Source organism: Amblyomma americanum, chromosome 1 (genome assembly GCF_052857255.1).
Source record: "Amblyomma americanum isolate KBUSLIRL-KWMA chromosome 1, ASM5285725v1, whole genome shotgun sequence".
Classification (NCBI taxonomy): domain Eukaryota; kingdom Metazoa; phylum Arthropoda; class Arachnida; order Ixodida; family Ixodidae; genus Amblyomma; species Amblyomma americanum.
Window position 1 is genome coordinate 68,761,623 of NC_135497.1, and position 7,053 is coordinate 68,768,675.

Here is a 7,053-nt window from a genome sequence, read left to right on the forward strand (position 1 = left end):
CATCACACATTCCATGCCGACGGCATTACCCTGTGGTGCGAGTGCGAAACCGGATTCCAGGGGACTTTGAAACGACCCTCCGGGAAGGCATAGACACCACAGTGGATCACTTACACAAAGCCGGACTCCAACCTTCAGCAGAAAAGTCAGAACACCTAATGATGAATCGAACCCGGTATCAAAAGAAAACCAACGTCCTGTTACAACTCATCCCACGAGGCAATTAGATACCAAAGGTGACATCGTGCAGAATACTCGGGCTCATAATACATGACAACAACAATGCAAACTCTAACGTTCTACAATTTCAAAAGGACTGCCGAAATCTCACACACCTAATCCGACAGATCCTTAGCAAAAAAAAAAAAAACACTTTTTTGGAGAAGAACAAGCAACGCAGCTCGTCAAAGCCGTCGTGTATAGCAGACTTGTGTGCACCGCCCCATATCTAACGCCAACACAAGCACAAACTAAAAAAACTCGCATCTTCACTCAACACCCTTCACAAGGCCGCTCTAGGTCTACCCATATGCACCTCAAATCCGCGACTTGAACACGCTGGCCTCTTTCTCACTCTCGCCGAACACAACAACATAGAGACAGGCAAGTAGCGCGCTTGTCTTGTACGGAGCAGGTATGCGACATACAGAACCGAACAGGCATCGCCCCCCATAGACCTGGCACCAGTTAGCCAATGCCCTCAGCTACCGCGGAACATCGAATTTCCAAACATACCAAAAAACATGACGCCACATCTGCATGACGGTCGACGTCAAGCATATGCAAACCATCACTCCAGAGACAGCACGTTTATAACGCTATACACGGACGCCACGCGGTCTAATATGGGGTCATAAGCGTACGCAATATATGTATCCGGATAGACAGAACCAATCACCCACACCGCTGGACCATTTTCCAACCCTCCCAACGTAACCACTCTAGAAACCCAAGCGATAATATATGCCATACAGGAAGCACCTTTACTCACTAAACACCAGACCACTAACATCAACATCTAGTATACCGACTCCAGCAAAGCCATCCGCAATATACAACGCAGACTACTGGAAACCCACCCACATGACATTCCAGTTGAATCCTATAACAGCAATCCGAAAATTAAAACCAACCTGCGTTGGATGCCTGGTAAGTTGGGATCGAGGGAAATGAGTTGGTTCATCAACGGGTCCGCGAAATCGACATCCGAGCGCCTTCGATCCCCTGGCATCAGTGGAAGACGCCGTCAGTGTAAGACGAATAAAGCGTCAGTGGAAGACGCCGCAACACACAAGGAGCAAATATCTTAACACTACCAGAACACCAGGAAAAAATCGCATTTTACCCCAACCTTACCCGCCGCGGAACAAGTACTCGTCCTTCGCAAAGTTCAAACTAACACTCTCCTCACAGCATTAATTCTCTATAACTTCGGGTGGTGTGACACAGCTCACTGTCCCAACTGTACAGAAATCACAGCAGACACAGAACACATTCTCTACTCATGTACCACTGGCGCTGCATCTCTTTATTTCCCTTACCCTGCCCCTCCTTCCAGGAGTGCTTGGCTTCACTCGGGCTCGGCAGATTATCAGCAGGCCTTGGCGGAGCAAGCGCTCTTCACTGGGCCTTATTGTTGGCTTTAAATAAAGTTTTTCCTCCTCCTCCTCCTCCTCAAAATGGGACAGTGACTGGCCGCGCGATAATGCGAATGTAGAACAATCATGAAAGAAGCCGTTCATGAGGACGGGAGTGGGGGGGGGGGGGGGGGGGGGGGGCTGTCTCCCCTTCGCCTCACTCTTGCCGCCGCTCGGTCTGATATCGCTCCCCCTACAGGCGCGTACGGGAAGGGCTCAAGGTAGTTTCTTGCACTGGGGAATTGTGTGTGCGCGTGGGGAGGGGGGGGGGGGGTCACCCTTAGACTCCCCTCCCCCCTTGGTTACGCGCCTCTCCTGAAATCAGCAGAACTTTACAGGCCTCTCACAGCCTTTGATGTTCACGGGGCTTTCGTGGATGCGTTGTGGTAGTTCAAAACACTGGCGACCTCTGTGTCTTCGATACCCTGGAATTCTGGACAAGCGCATTTTTTTTTTCAACGGAAGGTTGTTTGTGAATGCAATTTTTCCGTATATATATATATATATTGTAAGACTGTCCCGAAAGAATAAATATATCCGCAGATCCCTCCTCGGGACGCTTGTAGTTTTCTGCTATTTAATGTCAAAAACGCACCCCATTCGGTTTTCTATGGCAGTATGAACTACTCTGCCAGCGCAGGCAAACTTCAAAAGCAAGATTTTGCAACGCACCGGAAGGTTCGACCATTGCTGTACTATTTACACTATCCCACACTTGCGTCACAATTAAAAGTCATGGTGTCCAAGAAAGCTGGGCTTGAGACATCTCGAAGCGGCGCCTATGGCCTTTAGAACACACCATGGTTCGCGCTGGCCACTGGTTCCAAATTTGCCCTCTAGCAGCCGTGGGCGGCGCAAAGGTGCCTTAATCATCCTTGATGGGCCAGTGCGGGCATATTAGTGCTCAACATATACCCAAGCGGCGTAAGCTCTTCCCCCGTGGTAATGTACTACTGTCTCTCTGCGTAGCCTTCGTTTCCTGACATCTTCCGAGAGGTACCGGAAGAGTTTTCGATGCTCCCTCCTTACAGCCCTCCCCACCTCTCTTCTTGACCAACAAAGGCTTTTTTTTTTTTTCACGCTTGCTCGGCATTTTCACTGTGCTTGCTTGCTTGGTTCTTTCTTTGTTCGCTTTTCTTTTTTGTTGCTTTTCGGAGGCAATGGCCGTCTCCCTTCGTGAGATTTCTCCTCAGTTGAAGCATGGATGCGTTAGCCACGACGTTGACGATTTTCTGGGAGCCGTATCTCATTCGGCTACAGCTGTCGACGAAGCAATTACAGTGTGCTGAGCCAGTACGAGAGGAGAAACGGGGCCGATGTATCGCGTACCCGCCAACGCTGCGTCAGCAGCTGTTCTTGGACGCGCACAAAAGCGAAACTTGGCTTTCGTTCTGTTTTCTTTCCGACTCCTGATTGAAGTATAAGCAGATATTACTCTCATTTTCCCGCTGCTCTCCGTTCGTTTGACGTGACACGTTTTACTTTTGTTTGCGTTTCCTTTTTTTTCTTCGTGATTAAAGATTCCTAGCTTGCACAAACGTTCCGGTGAGTATAGCTGGCGTTAATAACTTGAGAAGTCGATGTCAGGCCAATTAATTTCTGCCGCCAAAAATATCAAAACCAAAGGGAAGAAAACTCAGGGAGTCGGGGGGGGGGGGGGGGGGGAGCTGGGGGCTGCGGGGCAAGTGCATTTAGCGTAGCTCAGTTTTCCGGTACGTCGCTTTTTTGCTCTTGGACGAAAACGTGGGGGTGGAAAGACACGTAAAGGCAGAAAACGACAAGACGCTCTGGAGTGCCAACAACTCCGCGGCAATCAAGGCTCGCTAATTGAAAGGTCTTGAGTAGTTAAAGAGGAAGCGAAAAAAAATAAGGGCATATATAATTGGGAGACAACAGCTAGCAGTCGGAACCTCCGAGTGGGGACGAAAGGCGAAGGGTTGGTAAGGAAGGCTGGGAGGAAAGGATGAGGGAGATGATGGTGTGGAGAAGCGGAGAGCATGCGCGGAGAGTCAACTTAATTAAGGAGCTGCGACGACGCGGGTTGAAGGGAAAAGGTTCGCGCCATAAATCACTCGCTGACGCACGCGCAGGGAGAAGCGGGCGGCGGTTGTGTGTGGTAAGGCTGAAAGCGCGCGCCGGAGCACGGCGCGGTTGATGGGTGCTCGGGGCTCCTCCCCTCCCGCATATCTCGAGCGAGCGAGCGCGCACTCACAACTGGGTCGACGCGAACGCGAATCACACAATGGGATCTTGACCTGCATCGTCCTAATTACGGTCTAATTGCGACCCATCACTACACACTCTCGCCGAGGGCATTGCAAGAGGCAGCGAATAGAAAAGGGAAGAGAGAGAGACGCGTGTTGGGGGCACCCGCGTCGAATGCGGTGTCGAAGAAGCGAGTGCGACGTCCGTATCGGCTCTAGGGGCTAAACATCTCACGGACCGTGCGCCTTCGCGAGGAGATCGGAGCTGCGCGCCTGCTCTCAAAGTGTAGACCCTGTTGCAATGGCCAAGGGTAATTACTTTCATACATGCGTGTGTGCACGAAGAGACTGCGCGACGTGCACTAAGGCGCAAATTGGGCCAATTTAGATTGGCGAAATCACGGCAGCGAAATGAAGTGGAAGTGTGCTTTTGCTCTTCGATCTCTGTCTGCTCTGTGAGTGCATACCACGTGAGCGCTTGTCGAACACGTAGTCACGTGCACGTGGTTCCCGTTGAAGCTTTCTTCCAGCCGGGTTCTAAGAAAGTGGCAAGCTTTTAGTTTTCAGTCATATCTTATCGTCCTGATTTTTTTTCGCGTGTTTGTGTGGCTACCTGCTATGTCGGTGAAGGTAGATCAACAAGCCAATGGGATCAACCCCGACGTGAGAATGCAAGAAGAGCGGCGAGAGAGCGGGTGGACGCGGCGCAGAAGAAAGAGACATGCTTCGAGAGACCACTACAACGGTGGCTAGCGCTTCGAATGACTGGCAAGGGGCTAGTTGCGAAGAAGCTGACAGGTGACGGAGGAATGACCCGGAGGTGTTCCTACCGGCACGTTGCAGCAGGCACAGGAGCCGCGACCCGGGGGATCAGTAGAACGATGAATCGCGGGAAGCACATTCCGAACCTTCTATAGGGAGTGCAGCGGCATTGACTAAGTAGCTAAACTATGGCCCGATGTGCCGATGCTAGAAATGAAAGTCTGCAAAAAATGAAACTGCAGCAGAAAGGAATTCTCACTGGTTGTTTCAAGAATGAGTGTACTCAATTGTCACCTTTTTAGCCTTCAAATATTACTGCTACTAAAAATTTATTCATGGTGCCAACTCATGTGCCTTTTAGTCCTTACTCCTGAATGGCATAATTTCTCGTAATTCATTCGGTATAATCTTCTTTCAAGTTAGATTTGATTTTTCGGGGAGTTGTTTTGTGTATGCAATTTCTTCAATGTATTACTTGTTATTGTTTACCTTGTTACTTTGTTACTAGCCTCGTTTTTTTTTTTAGTCAACTAATGTATGTATAGCATTTTACATGCTTTAAATGTTCTGCATGAGTCATCGCCTACTGCCTTGTTGTTGGCTTTAAGGGCCCTGTCAAGCTGTCTGGAACAGATTTATGCCTGTAAACCAGCCAGAATATTTCTGGGAAATAAATGGAAAAAATGAAGAAAAAAATGAAAAAGTGCTCATGGGAGCCCTAGCTGTATTCTATCAAGGCCACCTTCCTACTCTTCATCTTCCTATTCTTCTTATAGTCCACCCGGACAACATTATTCTCCCTTCCTGCCTACGCGGCCATGAATGCAGTGTGCACGCTTACAGAGATCTGGGCGATCTTAAACCAGGTAAGGGCACTATGGGAGCCTAAGACCAACTCCAGCAGAACCTTCGATGAGTGGCATGCAACAATACAAGTAGGAATGCTTATTTTACTATGGGCAGAGAATAAAACAAGTCTCGTGGGAACCAATTCCTCGTTATCGCCACTAAAACACTCGTAGCTATCGGCATGTGGGCGGGGGGAATGTGCGAGCAACAGAACAAGCGTCACTAAATTGCCTAGCATAGCCATTCGTAACAGGTACCATTCGGTGGGCGATATATGAACGCCTGGCCGCCACGGCCAGCATCTGGCCGTCCCGGGCAATCGAATGGCTGGATGGACCACAGCAGCACAATAAAAACCCCTCATAATGCGGGGCACAGACAGCTTATAGGAATTCATAAGCACTCGTGCAGTGCAAAACACCATAAAAACTCATATAGAAGAAACAGATCAAAACAGATCTACCTTTACATCTACACAGTCTTCAGCCCACCCACGGCCATCGGCCAACTATATATACAGGATATTTCACGTAACTTGAGCCAAGGCTTTAAAAAGAAGTGGTAGACCGCGCAGCTGGGTGAAAGCAACGTCTTATTGGCTTCGCCCAGCTGCCGTGTGCTGCTTTTTCAAAGCCTTGGCTTAAGTTACGTGGATTACTCTGCATATAGCCGGGCATTATTCTTTTTCTTTTTGTTTAGGCTGTCCAACCTGAAACCTGTATATGGCTGGTGCGGTGGTTGACAAGGTGGGAGCCGCAACATATGGTGTTCTCGACTGGGGTCACCAGCTGAAAAGCAGCTTCAGCCTTTGCCGCTTAAGTAAATATGCTTATCCATCCCCATATGAATAAGAGTCAAGCCACTGCAGCGGCGCTTTGGACCGGAAAAGAACAGGGGAAACGTACCACCATCGTTTCAAAGCATGGATGCCGCCAGTCCAGCAACTAACGAGTTGTCGACCAAGCATGGACACTGACTTGTCAAAGAAGACAAGAAATTGCTGTTGACACGGGCGAGAAGAAAACAGAAAAAGGGCTTCCAGAGAAGAAAAAAACAAAAAGAAGGCGTTGGCCATGTCGGAGTAAGAAAAGTGGAAAAGCAATCGAACAGCGCCGAAGGGCGTATAGCGATTGGGTCGCAGCAGATGGAGCGCGAAAGGCGCCAAACGAACGCCTGCGGGAGCTTTCTCAAGAAAGATAAAAAGTAAACGGGATTTCCGGAAGTGGAGATACACGAGAAAAGTAAGTTCAGGCAGAGAAAATCTTCAAACCATGACGAAATCTCTAGGACATAAGACTTAATGGCACGAGAGCGTTTGAAAGGCAGAAATGGAAACGATTAAAACGAGCCTTGGTAGAAGCTGTACGGGCGAGAAGTTTCATTAGAGAGACGTTTAGCCGCCGGGGGGTACTTTCTACGCTAAAGGACGCGACATTTAAGTGCCCTTCAGACATGGCAGCTATAGACTGGATCAATATCAACCGGAATGGGGACGTCTAAAGTGAATCTCTAATCGAGCAGGAGCAGCAGCAGCAGCACGGAATTTCCATGCTATTACTTGATGGGCTTGAGCCGAAAGAAAAGGTGAGATGAGCAGAAAA